This window comes from Cebus imitator, unplaced genomic scaffold (assembly GCF_001604975.1).
Source record: "Cebus imitator isolate Cc_AM_T3 unplaced genomic scaffold, Cebus_imitator-1.0 Scaffold141, whole genome shotgun sequence".
Lineage (NCBI taxonomy): Eukaryota > Metazoa > Chordata > Mammalia > Primates > Cebidae > Cebus > Cebus imitator.
This window is the reverse complement of record NW_016107456.1, coordinates 2417080-2435989: the sequence shown is the minus strand read 5'-3', so window position 1 is coordinate 2435989 and position 18910 is coordinate 2417080. Positions and strand designations below refer to the sequence as shown.

At 34.4% G+C, this 18910-nt stretch overlaps 1 protein-coding gene across 2 annotated transcripts in view; it reads right to left on the bottom strand.

The window, feature by feature from the left end:
- VEGFC (vascular endothelial growth factor C) overlaps positions 1-18910 on the bottom strand; it is a 133107-nt gene that overhangs the window by 40559 nt on the left and 73638 nt on the right. Inside the window, exon 1 of one of the 2 annotated variants that reach the window (XM_017542208.2) lies at positions 8796-8866. The exons of the other annotated variant lie outside the window; for it this stretch is intronic. The gene's annotated coding sequence lies outside the window, so the exon portion shown is untranslated. Of the gene's footprint in view, positions 1-8795; positions 8867-18910 lie in introns of those variants that run through there. 2 annotated transcript variants of the gene reach the window in all.

Here is an 18910-nt window from a genome sequence, read left to right as displayed (position 1 = left end):
AAATGCAATTTTTTTTCTAAATTATACTTTAGAATTTGGAAAAAGGAAAGTTGTATAGCTCTATCTATATGCCAAGTGAAATATGACATCAATTGTTTATTTTATATTGTCATGATTATCCCAGATTTTAAATATAAATACATAAGTAAATACTTTGGACATTGGTTCTCAAAGTTTAGTGGGACTAGGAGTCAATGAACAAGCTGTTAGAAATGCAGGTAACTGTCCCCCACCTCTCCATGGTTTCTTGGATGGATGAATAATCTACATTTTAACAAATTATAGTTTTTCCTTTGTAATTTTTGAAGCACAAAATTAATATATTTGCCTTAAAATTGAAATCCTATTAAATCTGAAAAGTATTTTTCACTTCCATTTTTATAATCCAATTCATTCTATATAAGTGTATTTTGTACTATATAGTGAGAAACACAATCTAATCTCATTTTCTTATTACAGCAGAGCCTCCTAAAAATAAGGCAGACAATTCTTAATACGAAATGTGTTGCTTCCTATTAGATAATGAAATTGGCTATGAATGTTGGGTTTACCATTTCACTACCATTTATGGTGTGATTTGAGCATATCACTTAATCTCTATAGGTCTATGTTAGAAAAATGCTTACATTAATCTATTACTTTCTGAAATATATGGGATGATTCCTGATATACCATACAACTATATAAAATAGAATTCTACTGAATATGTGAAGGGTGTGGGTGAGGAGGAGATCTTAGTTTAAATGAAAGTTACAAAATATTCTCTCACATTTTCTTAAACGTTTATAAAATATTTGCCAAAAAATCTCACTTATGACACAAAATTCAAAAGTGTTTCAGAATCTAAAAAGATGACTACTGAAGGGAAAACTTATAAAAGTAAAAGTGATCATAAAAATCACACAACATGTGAGGAGATGGGTATGTTAACATGATCATCATTTCACACTGTATAAGTACAGCAAAATATCACATCATATACCATAAATATATGACATTTTTGTCAGTCACACCTCAATAATGTTGGAAAAAGTCAGTGTACAGGTATATTTTTGGTCACTGTTACCTGCAGTAAAATGTCACAGATCAGTTTTTGTTTGGTTCTGCTTGTTGAATAGTCCTAGAACAAAAGGAACAATAGGGAACTGTGTGTGATTGGAAGGTTCCTGGAACCCTCTGCTACAAGTCAGCTGGGATTAAAGACAGGTTGTAACCTAGACTGATCACACCAATTTCCAGAACAGGCCTGCATGTTCAGTCTAGCAAGAGGAGCTGCAATACAACATCCTTACACAATATAATGGTGATATTCACCAAACTCTTAAGAAAGGGATAATGGCAGACAGAGACTTTCAACTAAGTATTATTTGAAGTTTTAAGGAAAACAAATTACTTTTGTATTGTGAAGCTCAGAAATAAGAAATAACTATAACAATATTTATATCTATGAGAAAAAAAAAAAACTGTTCCCCAACAGATCAACTGGAGAACAACATAAGCATAAAATTCACAAGAGGGAAAATGCAATATAAAGAAATGGAAAAAAAAAAAAACCACTAGAAAAGTTATTACTTATACTCTAAGGCTGAAAAAGGCCTTTTGAAAGTGGATATAAAATAAAATGAAAATATTTGTATGACAAAAAACACTACAAACAAAGTAGGAAGTTATTTGCAATATATATGAGATCAAAATGAACTAATATTCTTAAAATATTACACAAATATACTAATGAAAAAATAAACTGGTGCTTCAATAGAAAAATGGGCAAAGTCAAATGGTATTTCTATTTCTAGATCCTTGAGGAATATACCATCTGACCCTGCAATCCCATTACTGGGTATATACCCAAAGGATTATAAACCATTCTATTATAAAGACACATGCACACACATGTTTACTGCAGCACTGTTTACAATAACAAAGACTTGGAACCAACCCAAATGCCCATCAGTGATGGACTGGATAAAGAAAATGTGGCACATATACACCATAGAATACTGTACAGCCATAACAAAGGATGAGTCCATGTCTTTTGCAGGGACAAAGATGAAGCAGGAAACCATCATTCTTAGCAAACTGACACAAGGACAGAAAACCAAACACCTCATGTTCTCACTCATAAGTGGGTGTTGAACAATGAGAACACATGAACACAGGGAGGGGAACAACACACACTGGAGCCTCTCAGGGGGTTGGGGGGGTAGGGGAGGGATAACAGGGGGTGAGAGGATTGGGAAGGGATAACAGTAGGAGAAATACCTATTGTAGATGACCAGGGGATGGATGCAGCAAACCTTCATGGCACGTGTATACCTATGTAACAAGCCTGTATGTTCTGCACATGTACACCAGAGCTTAAAGTATAATGAAAAAAGAGAAGTAAAAACAGCCTAAAACATTTTTTAAAAAAGAAAAATGGGCAAAAAACTTAAACTGAGTATTAACAAAGAAGAAATATAAAAAATATATATTGTATAATGGCAGAAGTGAAGGAAACGATAATTCTTTTCAATCCTAGTATAGGTATAAATTTGTACATCTATTCAAGGAAAACGTGGTATTGCAAGTTGAAAGGCCTTTAATACATGCTCCATTTAGATAGTCAATTCACTGTGGAATTAAATTTCCTATCCAACCGAAATGATAGAATTCTGTCATGTATATGTACAAATTCACTGTGCAGCTGTCTATATAATAGAATATATAAAGCAACCTAGCAGACCAGGTGACATGGTCACGCTTGTAATCTCAGCACTTTGGACGGCTGAGACAAGCAGATCAGGAAGTCAGGAGTTTGAGACTAGCGTGGTCAATGTGAAAGCCTGACTCCACTAAAAATATAAATATTGGTTGGGTGTGGTGATACATGCCTGTAATCCCAGCTATTCAGGAGGCTGAGGTTGCAGTAAGCAGAGATTGTGCCATTGCCCTCCAGCTTGGGCAACAGAGTGAGACTCTGCCTCAAAACAAACAAACAAACAAACAATGCAACCTATACAGAAAATAAGAAAGAATTGATGAGGTAACGTATAATAAAAACAGAAATAAGCACAGAAAGGAATATAATCAAACTCTATAATGATGATACAGAAGTATAACTTAGATATGTAAAGAGGTTCATTATATATTCTATGACAAAGTAAGATACACAATTTATACACGACACACACACGAAGGATCATATATATATAATTAAATATAATATTTTCACAAAATTAAATTTATAGATAGATTACATATGTGTGTGTGAGTAAAGAGTAAAAGATATGCAACACACAAAAAAAATAGTTATCTTCTCCGAATTAAGGTAATCATGCTCTTCTTTATACATTTCTGTATTTTAAATTTTAAATGATTATGTAACTTTTTTTTTTTAAAAAAAGAAAGAATGAAAGAAAGAGAAGGAAGGAAGGAAGGAAGGAAGGAAGGAAAGAAAGAAAGAAAGAAAGAAAGAAAGAAAGAAAGAAAGAAAGAAAGAAAGAAAGAAAGAAAGAAAGAAAGAAAGAGAAAGAAAGAAAGAAGAAAGAGAAGGAAGGAAGGAAGGAAGGAAGGAAGGAAGGAAGGAAGGAAGGAAGGAAGGAAGGAAGGAAAGAAAGAAAGAAAGAAAGAAAGAGAGGAAGGAAGAGAAAGAGGAAGAGGGAGAGAGAACGGGGGTGTTGCTTTATTGCCCGGGCTAGAATGCAGTCTAAAAATGGGTATGCCTGTAATTGTGCTTAATAATAGAGACACAAAAAAAAATGAGGGAAGAAAATAACAAACAAGCAGCCAACCAATATTTCATTTAAACCTGTAAATAGATGTGATGTGGTACTGATAAGAGTGTATATTTTTTGTATTTAAAGTGGAGAGTTCTATAAATGTTAATTAAATTTACTTGTTCTGGATCTAAGTTCAAATCCTGGATATCGTTGTTAATTTTCTGTCTCACTGATCTGTCTAATATTGATGTTGAAGTCTCCCACTATTGTGTGGGAGTCTAAGTCTCTTTATAAGTCTTATATATCTGGGTATTCCTGTATTGGGTGCGTATATATTTAGGATCTTTAGCTCTTCTTGTTGCATTGATCCTTTTATCATTATGTAATATCCTTCTTTGCTTCTTTTGATCTTTGTTGCTTTAAAGCAACTCCTGCTTTTTATTTATTTATTTTTGCTCTCCATTTGGTTGGTAAATCTGTCTCCATCCCTTTGTTTTGAGTCTGTGTATTCTTGCATGTGAGATGGGTCTGGATGCAGCATACCGATAGGTTTTGGCTTTTTTTGCCTGTCTGTGTCTTTGGATTGGGGGATATAGTTGGTTTAAATTTAGAATTAATAATAATATATGTGAGTTTAATACTGCCATTTAATGTTAGCTGGCTGTTTTGCCTATTAGTTGATGTAAATTCTTGATTATGTTGATGCTCTTTACTTTTTGGTATTTTTTATAAAGGCTGATACTGGTTGTTCCATACTATGTGTAGTGGTTCTTTCAGAAGCTCTTGTAAAGCAGGCCTGGTGGTGATGAAATCTCTGAGTGCTTGCTTGTTCACAACAGATTTTATTTTTCCTTCACTTATTAAGCTTAGTTTGGCTGGATGTAAAATTCTGGGTTGAAAGTTCTTTTCTTTAAGGATGTTGAATATTGGCTCCCACTCTCTTCTGGCTTGTAGGGTTTCTGCTGAGAGATCTGCTGTGAATCTGATAGGCTTCCCTTTATGGGTAACCTGACCTTTCTCTCTGGCTGCCCTCAGTATTTTCTCCTTCATTTCAACCCTGGTGAATCTGGAGATTATGTGCCTTGAGGTTGGTCTTCTTGAGGAATATCTTTGTGGTGTTCTCTGTATTACCTGGAGTTGAATATTGTCCTGCTTTGCTAGGTTGGGAAAGTTTTCCAGAATAATATCCTGAAGCATATTTTCCAGCTTGGATTGATTCTCTTCGTCACATTCAGGTACATCTATCAAGTGTAGATTAGGTCTTTTCACATAGTCCCATATTTCTTGGAGACTGCTCATTGCTTTTTATCCTTTTTTCTCTAATCTTGTCTTCTCGTTTTATTTCATTAAGTTGGTCTTCGACTTCTGATATCTTTTCTTCTGCTTGATCGATTCGGCTGTTAAAACTTGTGCATAGTTCGCGAAGTTCTCGTGTTGTGTTTTTCAGCTCCATTAATTCACTTATAATCCTCTCTAAATTGTGTATTCTTGTTAACATTTGGTCAAACCTTTTTTCAAAGTTCTTAGTTTCTTTACATTGGGTTAGAACAAGTTCTTTTAATTCACAGAAGTTTCTTATCATTCATCTTTTGAAGCCTGCTTCTGTTAATGGAACACACTCATTCTCCATCAGGCCTTGTTCCATTGCTGACGAGGAACTGTGATCCCCTGTAGAGGGAGAGGCGTTCTGATTTTGGGTATGCTCAGCCTTTTTAGGCTGTTTTCTTCCCTTCTTTATAGATTTATCCATCTGTGGTCTTTATAATTACCATCTTTATAATTGGGTTTCTGAGTGGACATTCAACTTGTTGATTCCCAGGGCTAAAATCTGAGCAACCCACTGCACCGGCCGAAACAGCGGCGTTATGATTGATGGTGCTTTTCTGACTCTGCACCAAGAACTGCCACACCAAGTCAGCAGCAAAACCGCCTCGCCGGCCACAAGAGTCGTGCTGGCAACCCGTGGGGCTCCTCCGCTGGGAATCTCCTGGTGCGTGAGCAACAAAAATTCGTCTGAAAATGTGGTGTCCTCTCGTTCTCTCCGCTTTCACTGGGAGCTACAATCCCGAGATGCTAGTAGTTATGTTACTTTTTATAACCAAAACAAAATATTCAAAGTAGTCATACCTGAGCATTTGTGAGTCTATATTATTAGCTCTCATTTTACCTTTTCATTTACTTCACTGCTCTTATTTCTATATAGAGCATGCCTTTGATATATTATTTAATTTATAATCTCATTGGCAAAAGTAGTCTATTGCAGATAAATGGAATGAAAATGGCATGAAGACTGAGCAATTAATTCACTTTTTCCCACTAGACTATAATTATTATTCCCACTTTTCTTTTTCCCATTCAACTGTATTATTATTTCACTGTTGTGGAAGAAAAAGAAGCTTTATTATCAAAAGATCTAGATTTCTATCTTTGCTACAGATCATATTTAAGATTAGATTTCATCTCTTTGAACCTCATTTTACTCTGTAAAATGGGAATAAGAGTATCTTTCTCATAGAGCTTTTGTGGTGATCCAAGTAGACATTTGATATACAAGTATAATATGACTCTGGTAGTCAGAGTGGAACTGTCATTATAACATCTTTAGGGAACAAAAGCACAGTACAGAGATTGTCAAATAAATTGAAATTTTTACACCATTAGTCTACCTCAGTACTGTCCAAGTCGTGGGGCAGTATCAGGTTTGTCTTCTTCATTTTCATTCTAAATGACTAGTAACCTAGGAAGTGAGCATTATCATCTAACTGATAGGGTTGTTCAGTGAATATCTCACTGAATAGTGACAGGACTGTGCACCACCTAACCATAGCACACTCACATTCACATTCACATTCTAGTTTGGAAGAATTTGAAGAGGTCCCAGTAAATTAGAATGAGTTCTGAGCCATGGACATACCAAAATCTTTCAAGTGGAAGTGTTATGCATATGAAAGCCAAGTTCCTTTCTAATGCTTTCTTGAGCCTTATGTACACCAATGTTTTCAAGAACATTGAGGTCAATTGTTTGAATATTAATATATTCCTTTATCTTTCAAAGGCTTTGGTGCAATTTAAAATAGAAAGAGCCTTACAAATGGATACTTAACTGTAATAAAAACTTCAACTAACATAAAATTAATCTAATTTTGCACTCCAACTTGGATGGATCAATTAGGAGATACTAGTAACTAGTAATCATCAGCATTTATGCACTAGCAAACAGTAACCTATATGATATTCAGAGGAGGATCCTGAGATGCTATGGAAGCCAAAGCTGAGTTTGCAATGACAACATCAGTGAGCTGTGAGCTACAGAGAATCAGGAGTAATTCCCTTCCTTGATCATTCATACACCTAAAAGGCATTCCCTTCTGACAACAGAAGAAGGATGATACAAGATTTCTCTTTCTAGGAGAAATTACAAGATGACAAAGAGTTTTGGGGTTTACCCTGCACTCTATAACTCTTTGGTTATGAAGAGCCACAACATGAGCTGATGTGCAATTAGGGGAGAATTGACGACTTTATGTTTTACACACATAAGTTTTTTAAAAACTAATTTTTCTCTTGCTGTTCTGCTTTGACTAAGGGTTATGCAGATGCCCATTAGGGAGAAGCCACAAGTGCACACAAGTTGTCCTACTCGTAATATCCCAGAGAGTCAATAGTAAGTGGGAAGCAGAAGAGACATCTAGGGTTAATATTCCTGGTTCTGAACTTGCTGATGAGTGGAATTTAAAATCTATAAAAATCTTTTAAAAATCTATAAAACCAATGCTAGCGGTCTCCTCAAATTAACTATCTTAGTTAATGACCAAGTTATATATAAATGTAACACATTTAATAATTTTATGAAGTTTAAAATCATGTAGAAATGCATAGACTTGAATTACGAAAAGTTTTCTTTTACCTAGAAGCATATACTCTTATCAAACAATAATAATCAGAATTGAAATAATGGGGAAGAGTAGATCAAAAGAAACGTCTGGTCACAGTATAAGCTGAGTATCCTTATTCAAAATGCTTGGGATTAGAAGGATTTTGAATTTTAGGTTTTTGCTTGTTTTTAAAATAGTTGTATTTTACTGGTTGAGAAACCCAAATCCAAAATGCTCCAAAGAGCATTTCCTTTGAATGTCATGTTGAATGTCAAAAAGTTTCATATTTTGGAGCATTTTGGATTTTAGAGTTTTGGAATTGGGATATTCAACCTGTACTGCATTTTCATGAAGTAGCCACAAAGGGTCACAGGCAAATCTGGTTACTTGTACAATATATCTGTATTTTGTGGAGAGGGAAAAAAAAATAACCTAATGTTCAAACTGGAAAACAAGGAATGTTTATAAATTTTTAACTGTCCATATAATATCTTTAAAAGCTTATAAATTTTTTAATCATCCATATACTATCTTTAAAAGTTCGACCCAAGTAATACCTCATATTTGAAAAAAAAGTATGTTACAACAGACAATTTTATAAGGTAAAGCATAAGGATTACTTGCTCAAATGATCAGATTAATAATATAAGAACTTTACTAAAAAGTTTTAAAACAAAATATTTATCATATTATTCATTACATATATCATCTCTATGTCCTAAGAAGACAAATTACCAATTGGAATTAATTTCTCATAAGGTAGTTACTAAAGTCAATAACTTTATACTGCCATTGGGTTTTCCTTCTTTCTTTCTTGAAAATAGAGTCAGATCAAATTATTAGAAAAAGTAGTTGCTATTCTTCCCCTAAAATAGCAAAGAAACTTGCACATTCTCATTTCTTTTATTAAAAATGGCAGTTGTATAACAAATGAACTTGTAGTTTCTTTCATTTTCTTCAGCTCTCTATGCTGGGCAAATTTGTACATTTAAAAATATATTCTAATTATTTAAAAATACTTTCTTTTAAGCACAAATTGGGTGAGGTGGCAGAATAAACAAAATTTTGGATTTGAGAAATCTTCCAATACACAGTCATAAAATTCACTTTTAAAACCCCCTTTGGTAGAGAGTCATCAATAAATATGGAAATTCAAATGTATCCTTCTAAGGAGTAAATATTTATAAATATTTCACATAACCTTAGCAAACCATTTTACCTAATGTTTCAGTGAAGGTGTCAGGATTCTTTCACTTTCAAGCCACCCATCATCCGTGTCTATACCAACCTGATGTGCCACAGATAGGAAACCCTGGAATATTAGAAGTTTCTAATTGGAAAATTTAAATTTAAATTTTCAATTCAATTTTTGTCTGAAATGTTCTATTGCAAATGTTGAAAATAATGCCATAATAGATAATAGATCTTTTATATCTATTAATAGTATAAAATGTTATTTTTCTAGTCATTTTTTTTAGCTTGTTACCTGTTTTAAGTAAACAAAAAAATGAAAAATGTATTTCATCAAAATCTAAGTAGGCTCTTAGGAAATTTTAAATATTCATTTACTCTCTAATGTAATACCAAAGTAGACAGTTACTTCTGCATAATCAACACACTGGAAAACAAGGTACTCTACATGCACTGATTTCCTGCACTGAAAACGACTTGACTTTTCTGGAAGGGAATCCTCATTGATTTCATTTTGGCAAATGGCAAAATAACTTCACAAATATTAATTCAAACCTTTTTCCATATATGATTGCAAAAACAGTACTATGTAGATGAAGCAAAAAATAACAAATGCAATTATTCACTGAATATTAAGGCAATTCCAAGGAACTAAAATTGATTACTCAAATATTCAAATATATAGAACAGCAGAGCAGTGGTCCTCAAATCAGGGTTGATTTGCCAATGATAGATCTTCCCTCCGCCTTCCAATCACACAGTCCCCAGTTGCTCCTTTTGTTCACTTTCCAGAATCGTGGCACTAGTGAGTGGAGGCCAGGGCTGCTGCTAATTATTCTACTATGCACAGAACATTCTCCTTCAAAAAAAGGAATTACCTGGGCTAATGTATCAGTAGTGCCGCTACTGGGAAACCCTGCAGTTAAGTAAGAGTGGGCTTTGTCAGATAAAATAATTTAGCTGTATGGGTAATTTACTAGCCTCTTAATACATCAGAAAGTTGAAATTTGCTTGAATTTCACCCTGTAAATCACATAGAAATGTCAGAATGAGTTAATGAATGAATCTAAAATACCACTAGCAACTATATTTAGTAAATGTTCTTAGGAAGAATTATTTATTGACCAGGGTAACATTTTTCTTTTACACAGGCATTTCTCAATGGTGTTCCCTTGTTTCAGAAAGAGAACAGAATGGAGCAGTTCAGACACAGTATTCTTAGGTAAGTAAATATAAAACGTTTCAAAATTATTTTCCTTTGATTGCCTGTAATTTCAAAAGCAACTTTTATATCTTTTTCAAAAAGGTTTATTCATAAAATTCTTTTGAAATTAAAAAGAGTAATGGGTTATTAGAATATTTCTGTTTAGTAACATTTCATTTCTTCTTTGACATTTTAAAGTCCAATTTATGTCAATGCTGTTTAGTACTAAATGTAGTATTAATATTGAAGACACCATTTAAAAAACCCTTCTAATTAATGAATAAAGTGAAGAAATAATGAGTATATAGTGCGATGAATTTTTACAAACTGAAAAAAATTCCTATAATCATATCTAGATCAAGAAACAGAATACTGACGACATCTTAGGAGCTATCTTTATTCTCATTTATAACTCTTCACAAAATGTCTAAGAATTGTTGATTTCTGCCAACATAAGTAGTTTTTAGTTTTTTCAATTTACATAAGTGAAATCCTATAGCATATAAACTTCAGTGTTTGAGTATTCTTCTTCTCAACCTTATTTTGTGAAGTTTCCCTGCTGACTGGTTTTCCAGTGCATGAAATACTGCAATTTATTATCTAGTTTATTCTCTATGTGTCCTTTAGTGGACATAGAATGCATTGTTATCAGTGGAGGGTATATAAACAGAAATGGAATTGATATAGAAATCAGAGCAGTGAAGCAAATGAAAGGGTAAAATGAGAGCTAATAATATGGCCTCCCAAAATGCTTAGGTATTACTACTTTGAACATTTTGTTTTGGTTATAAAAAGTTGCATATGTTCATCATTTAAATTTTATTAATTTTAAAATACAAAAATGTATAAAGAAGAGCATGATTACCTTAATCCTGTAATTTAGAGAAGATACTTATTTTTTGTTGCATATCTTATACTCTTAACACTACATGCACACACATATGCAATCTATAAATTTTATTTTGTAAAAAGCTTATATTTTAAATATCTATGATCCCTGTGTGTGTGTGTGTAGTGTATAAATTGTGTATCCTTTGCCACAGAATAATCATGAACCTCTTTCATATCTAAGTTATACATCTGTATCATCATCTTATAGCTTTATTACATTCCTTTGTATACTAATTTCTGTTTTTACTATAAGCTATCTCATCAGCTCTTTATTACTGTCTGCATAGGTTGCTTTTGATATTCACTATTATATGGACAGTTACATTAATTTGTACATATACCTGACAGAATTATACCACTTCTGTTGGATAGGAAATTTTATGCCTAAGTGAATTTGCTATCTAACTGGAGCATGTATTAAAGACCTTTCAACTTGCAATAGCACATTTTCCTTGAACAGATGTACAAATTTATACACCCACCAGGATTGAAAAGAATTCGTTTCCTTCACGTTTGCCATCATGTAATGCATATTTTTTATATTTCTTCTTTGTTAATATTCAGTTCAAGTTCTTTGCCCATCTTTCTACTGAAGCACCAGTTTATTTTTTCATTAGTATATTCATGCAATATTTTAAGAATATTAGTCCATTTTCATGTTACATGTATTGCAAATAATTTCCTATTTTATTGTCTTTTAATTGGTTTGCAGTGTTTTCTACCATACACATATTTTCATTTCATTTTATATTCACTTTTAGAAAAATCTTTTTCAGCCCAAGAATATAAATAATAATTTTATTACTTTTTTCATTTTTTAATATTGTATTTTCCCTATTGTGAACTACATGACTCCATATGTTGTTGCTTCTTTTCCTGGACTTTTGGATTTGTTTAATTGATCCATTGGTCTAACCTTATGCTAAAACCATACTATAACAGCTTTATAATTAACCTTAATATTAAGCATATTATTTGGTTTATACCTGTGATAGCACCAATTTTGATAATATTATTGATATACAAAAGTTTTTCCAATTTCATTTTCTTCTTCTATGACTAATTTCAATCATGCTTTTGAAAAAAACCTTGGGGTACTTGATGGCATTAAATAATGTATGTCAAATGCATAGACCAGTACTGTAGATGTTGACATTCAAAGATAGCTATAGTGAGTAATAGCTGTAGTAGTGGAAATTATAGTGAACATGTCACCAGTAATTAACGGATATTTATTAAATTGTATAGTAGGTTCAATTCTCAAAGCATACTTTAATTTTCACTCACTTGAAACCTTTATTCTTTGTGAAATCAAATTTCCCCAAAAGTACATACTACTTAGAATAACACAATGCAAACCCAAAGGTACACATGTAACACAATGTCTGACTGAATTTTGAGTTTTCTAGGAGAGAACAAACTTCGGAGGACGATACATGTACGGTATAAGATAACCCTAACAGCATGTGTTTTGGACAATGATATACTTGTGTTTGAATCTTAACTTCTCCACCTACTATTTCTGTGATCTCTGAGGCTCACTTCCTCATTTGAAATATGAAGACTGCTGTTAACAATGAAACGGCCTACTGTGAAGTATGGTATGTAAATAGCTCAATGCTTGATTACACTAGGTTTCTGTCCTAAGTTCTTCTCAAGTTTATATGTATTTTATTATTTTTTTCTTCCTTCATTTGGTTAGGCTTGAGCTGAATTTATTATTATTTGAGATAGATGAATTTTTTTCTTCCTCTAATGTTTCCATTTATGAAGAAATCCTTTACTTATTTGCCTCTATTTCTTTTTATGTCATTATGTTCCTTTATACAGCAGAGTTAGAAATACCGTTTTCTACCTGCTGCAAGGAGTTATATGAAAGACCAGTATTATGCCAAACATGTGAGCCTTTTCTCAAATAGGTGCAATGTGTTCAGAGCAAGGTAATTCCAAGAGGAGGTCATCAGATTCCTTATTACTCCCCTAAAATACATCTTTTTCGGATCTGGAGGCCTAGATAATCAGGATCCATTAAGCCTGTTAGGAAAGGCTGAGTGAAAAGAGAGTCAAAAAAGAAAAAGAGGATTACCAGAGGGGAAATACATCCAAAAACCATAGGCCAACTTCTCAAGGAAATCAGGAGACAGGCTAAAGCTTCAGAAACTGGGCCTGGGACTCATGATGTTTTACTGATTTTCAAAGTGATTATAATATTCCCACTCTCATGCAAGGCACTGGGCCAATACAAAAGTCAACAGCTGCCATCATTCCTTGATCTGTCTTATTTTGGCAAAGAATCAGTTGCATCTAGAGTCAAGACATTCCTAGGCATCTTGTAATCCAGAGCTCTCAAAGGCATGAACATGCCTTTTTCTTAAAATGATCACAGCAAATATCATTCCACACATCTAAACACAATGCATTGTAGCCAAAAAGAAAGAGCCTGTGTCCAGAGTATTTAAGGGTTTGCAGAGCGTGTCTTGAAGGGAGGAAGATCAAAGTAAGACATGTCACAAGTGCTAAAGTAAATGACAATAGCAGATGAGATTAGAAGCCCACTTAAACTTTCCTTTCCACCTCTGCTGTTGCTATTCCCAAAGTTCGTGCTTTAATTACCTTGTAAGAAATTACAGGTGAGAGCAAATTGTTTTCCCTACTACTGCTTTTCTCCTTCCCCATGCATCGTATCCACACACCAGCTGATCACTGTTTTTGAAGCATCACTCTCATCTGATACTTCCTTCCTCAAAGGTCTCTCCTAGTAGCCCACTAACTAATGAATGAAGCTTACATACATTCTGGAAGTCCTAGATAGTTTTTTAAATAAATGTAGTTAATGATAACAATAATAGTCTGAAAGCCTATGGTCCCCCATCTACAAAATGTAGATAATAAAACATACTTTGCAAAGCTATTGTGTGTATAAATATGATGATATTTGTAAATCACGTTTGTAAGTCACAAGAAGAAGGCAGGTATACTAGGAAGTCACTTGAATCTGATACAATATTTTAAATAAATAAGTAGGGAAAATATGATTTTATAACTTTTATTGAATGACTACTATGTGCCAAGGAATATTCAAGGCATGCTACTTGTAAACAAGGTCTCTTCTTTCATAGAGTTTATAAGAGTTTACATTTATTTTGAGAGCTAAGAATATTAATTATCAGCTCCTTAGAATTTGTTATTTCCAAAGAATTTGTAAATTTTCAGGCATACCTGCTTTATGTATTGTAATTAATTCCAGATGAATTTCTTGTTGTTTGCTTACATGCCTTTGGTTCTAAAGGATTCCAGATTAGTTACTAAAGTGGCAGGGCGGGGAATTTGTTGCTATGAAACAATGTTGAGTAAAACAAAGTTGAATTATTTAACCAGAAGTACTGTGTCTAAAAATACAAAAATCCAATTTTGCAGTTTTACCAGCTCTTGAGCTGTTAAATTTCTCCCTGTTAAATGGGTAGCTAAAACCCATTTAAGAATTTATTTCAAAGTAGGGCCGGGTGCAGTGGCTTATGCCTGTAATCCCAGCACTTTGGGAGGCTGAAGCAGGCAGATCACCTAAGGTCAGGAGTTCGAGACCAGCCTGGCCAACGTGGTAAAACCCCGTCTCTACTAATATTACAAAAATGAGACAAGGTGTGGTGGTGGGGGACTGTAATCCCAGCTTCTCAAAAGGCTGAGGCAGGAGAATCACTTAAACCTGGGAGGCAGAGGTTGCAGTGAGCCAAGATTGCGCCACTGCACTCCAGCCTGGGTGACAGAGCAAGACTCTGTCTCAAGAAAAAAAAAAAAATTCAAAGTAACAAAATCATAAATTCTATATATGCTTTTCTTCATAAAGTTATTTGCTCATCTAAATACATTCTATAGTACTGACTTTGGATCACAATCTTACCCCACTTCTGGAAGGGGTGTGTCTCTCTCTGTGTGTGTATGTCTGTGTGTGTGTGTGTGTGTGTGTGTGTGTGTGTGTGTCTGTGTATATGTGATATGGTTGGAGTAGGCTCAGGATATACATTAAGTAAATAAGCAAGTTGGAAAAACAACTAAAGATTATAACTATATCTAATTCATCAACAAGGATTTGGAAAGTCTTTCTAAGATCAAGGTCAATATCACTTAATCAGCTTTGGGAAAACTACTTATTTGGAGAAATCACAGACATTCCCTTATCAACCTAGGTACTCTTAGATTCCTAACTGCTTACATTAAGAACAAATTTGCTCAACCTGTTGTCCAGCGTCAAGGTTCTTTTATGAAAATATCATGCCACAATATTTCTCAATTTTCTACTATTCAGACATCCAAATTAACAATGACTTCCCTTATGCAACTTAACTTTTATGATGTTTTCAGCAGGTGCATCATTGTAAATGCTACTGCTAGGGTAAGAGTAAAGGCAGGAATACTCTTTATTGAAAGAGGATGACATTTTTAAAATATGTTGACAGCTTTGGGTAACAAGTATTTGCTGCAACTATCCTGGTCCTAACAAATAATAATTTAGATAAATGAGTACTATGTTGAAGACTCAGCCAGCACAATTTTACTGTTAATTCAATGATGGTAAAATTCAATATTACATATTTAGCAATATTTTCCAGGCATACTTCTGTATTGCAAATGTATTTCTACATTGGATATCACTTTAACATAAATAGGACTTATGTTCTTTTTTATTCCACTCTTCCCCCAAAATAATCCCTGAATAAATTGATTTCATTTGTTTTATAAGTGTCCCTGAAAATAAGCATTTTCTCTCTGTTGACCATTATCACATACAAATAAAGCAAATAATGAGAACTGACATAAAATTTAAAACTTTCACAGTTACAATAAAGTCAAGGTTATACAATGTATTCCCAAGAGATCAAGAGATCTAGATGACAAAAGAGAAAGAAAGTCAAAGACAGAGAGAGAGACAGAAAAGGTGAGTTAAGAAGAATATAACTGGCCGGGCATGATGGCACACACTTGTAGTCCCAGCGCCTTGAGAGGATGAGACAGGAGGAAACTTGAGTCCAGAAGTTCAAGACCAGCCTGGGCAATGGAGCAAGATCCATGTCAAAAATTATATCTATCTATAATACTGTATAACTGTCTTATGATAAATTCATCATCACCAGTATCAAAGCAAGCCAAATCATATTTACTCATTCATACAACAAATATTTATTGAATATTTACATGTGATAAATTTTTTCCAGGTACCATAAGAGGTAAAGGAATAAATCAGAAATGAATACTTCAAGAAGAAGAGGAGACATAAACTACAAGATAGACAGCAGTAGGTACCACAAAGGAAGGAGAAAAAGTTGTTGGGAGCTCTGAGGAAGTGATAATCTTTCCAGTGGTATTCAGGAAAAGCTCTTTGGAGAAATTCACTCCAGACCTCTCACTTTTTCCAGTACTACTTATGAGAGCCAACAGAGAACAGCTCTACACTAGTGAGAAGTGGGAGTGTAGAAATGAAACAAAGCCATTTTAATACAAATGGCCATCATTTTCAAATTATTTTTCTGTATTCTGAATTAATTTTTATTTGGAAATGTATATATAAAATAATTTCTAAGTCTCTGTTTTAGCTGGTTTCACGTTGACAGACTTTCTCCTTGACCAAACTTTGGACAGACTCCGCTGAGCCTTTTTCTACTAGACTTCACTCTTAGGCTTCTGTGTTTACCCTAGCAGATTTCTGCTAAGTCAGTTTCAAGAGAACCCTCCTACCCTTGATATCTGATCATCCAGGATATCTCACCTGATCATCTGATCATCTTAACTATTCCGTTAAGTCGGTTTAATAAGAATTCCCATACCCTTGATGTCTCCTCTGACCATTTTTCTTTCCACAGACCCCCAACCCTACCTACACCTTGGCTACAAATCCTTACTTGTTCCTTTTGTATTTGGAGTTGAGCCCAATCTCTCTCCCCTGTTGCTAAACTCTTGACGCCTATTCCAACAGTCCTGAATAGCCTTCCTTACTGTTTTAATAACGGTTAAGAAAGTTTAGGATTAAGTAAATTAGGTTTCTTGTACACTGCTCACTACCACTTCATTTATTCCATGCCAGTTTATTCCCATGCTAATTCCAAGCCATCCTCACACTTACTTTGATTCCCCTATTTTTGCTTTCAGTGGATGAATTTTCCACATACTTTACAAACAAAAGAGAAAACGTTAAACAGAAACTCACGTACACACCATCTCCAAATCTTCCTTCTCCTTTCAGGACAACTAATAAAATGCTTCTCATTCTCTCCAAAGTCACTAATTCTACAGGTGTTAGCATCCTTTTTCTTTACTGCTTTCACTAATGTTCCTATTAGCATACAAGCCAGCTGCTCTCCCAAATTAAAAAATAAAAATAAAAAACAAACATACAAACAGAAAAATAACAACAAGCACAATAAAAAATCTTCTCTAAGTCCACAATCTTATTGAACTACTGTCATTATTCTGCTCTCCTTCAGAGCTTATATTTTTGAAAGCTCTGTCTATATCTGGCACTATTCTCTCCTTCCCAGTTACCACTCAACACTCCAATTTGGTTTCCAGCACTATTACTTCATTGGAAAAAGGTCCCAGTAACTTCTAAGCAAGCTCCCCTTTGTCCCAACACACCTCACTTCTGTTTTGTGGATCGCCCTGCTATTATTCTATTAAAACCATGTGCTCATTGCCCACATGTGGTGGCTCACGCCTGTAATCCCAGCACTTTGGGAGGCCAAGGCAGGCGGATCACAAGGGCAGGAGTTTGAGACCAGCCTGGCCAACATGGTGAAATCCCATCTCTACTAAAAAAATACAAAAATCAGCCAGGCATGGTGGTGGACTCCTGTATCCCGGCTACTCAGGAGGCTGAGGCAGCAGAAGAATCGCTTGAACCCAGGAAGCAAAGGTTGCAGTGAGCTGAGATCATGCCATTGCACTCCAGCCTTGGTGACAGAGCAAGACTCTGTCTCAAAAAAAAAAAAAAAAGAAAGAAAGAAAGAAAGAAAGAAAGAAAAAAGAAAAGAAAAAGAGAAAAAAACCACTTGTGCACTTCTCTCCTTGAGACCATGCTCTTCTGCTCTTCCACTTCCCTTAATGGCCATTACTATTGGTAACCTGTGCTGACTTCTCTCAAACATAATCCCAAATATTTTAGTTCTCAGGGTCCAGAAACACTTTCCCTTATTTATACTCCTTTCTGAATATCCTCAGCCCTCTCCAGCCCTCCCAAAATGAATTGTGTCTGAGGACTCAAATAAGCATATCAGCCCAAACATTTCCTCAAAGTCATCTGCCATTAGATTTCTCAACATTTCATTCTTAACATATCTAAAATGGGATTCATTAATTGACTCTCTAAATCTATTTCCTCACATCTAATTAAATCTTACTAAGCAGGTTTTCATTCAACAGTCTAGGAATCACACTTGGTATCTTTTCCCCTTACACCTAAGTATAATCTGTCAGCGAGTTCTAATGATCTTACCTCCAAACTCCAGCAATGTTGCTCCCTGTCCTGTCTAATCCACTAGCTGCCATCCTCTCTCACCTGATTCACTGCATTACCCCATATTCAGTCTTCTCAGTTGCTCTGTTGATTCCCCCAATGAACTCGCCACACAAAAATCAGAACAATCGCTGATACACACTGAATGCTGCCATTCACCCATTTAATCAGTGTCAATGGTTTACTACCATACTTCAAATGAAATCCAACTGCCAACTCCAAGGCTCTGAATGATTTGGCTCCTGTTAATTATCCAATTTTCTCCAATTTCATTTCCTACCATTCCTGTGCTTACTTGTAGAACTTTGGTGTTTTCAAAACTTCAAACTCATTTCAAGCTTTAATCTGTTTCTTCTCCTGGAATTATCCTCCTCTGGTATTATACAGGGCTGGAGCTTTCTCTTCATTAAGGTCTCAACTTTCCTGGTAAATAATCACTGCAGTTTTCTAAAGACCCTGATTCACACAATCTTCTGTAGCACCTTATTTATTTTCTTCATATCACTTCAGACATTGTAAACACTAGCTTGTTTTTTTTTTTTTT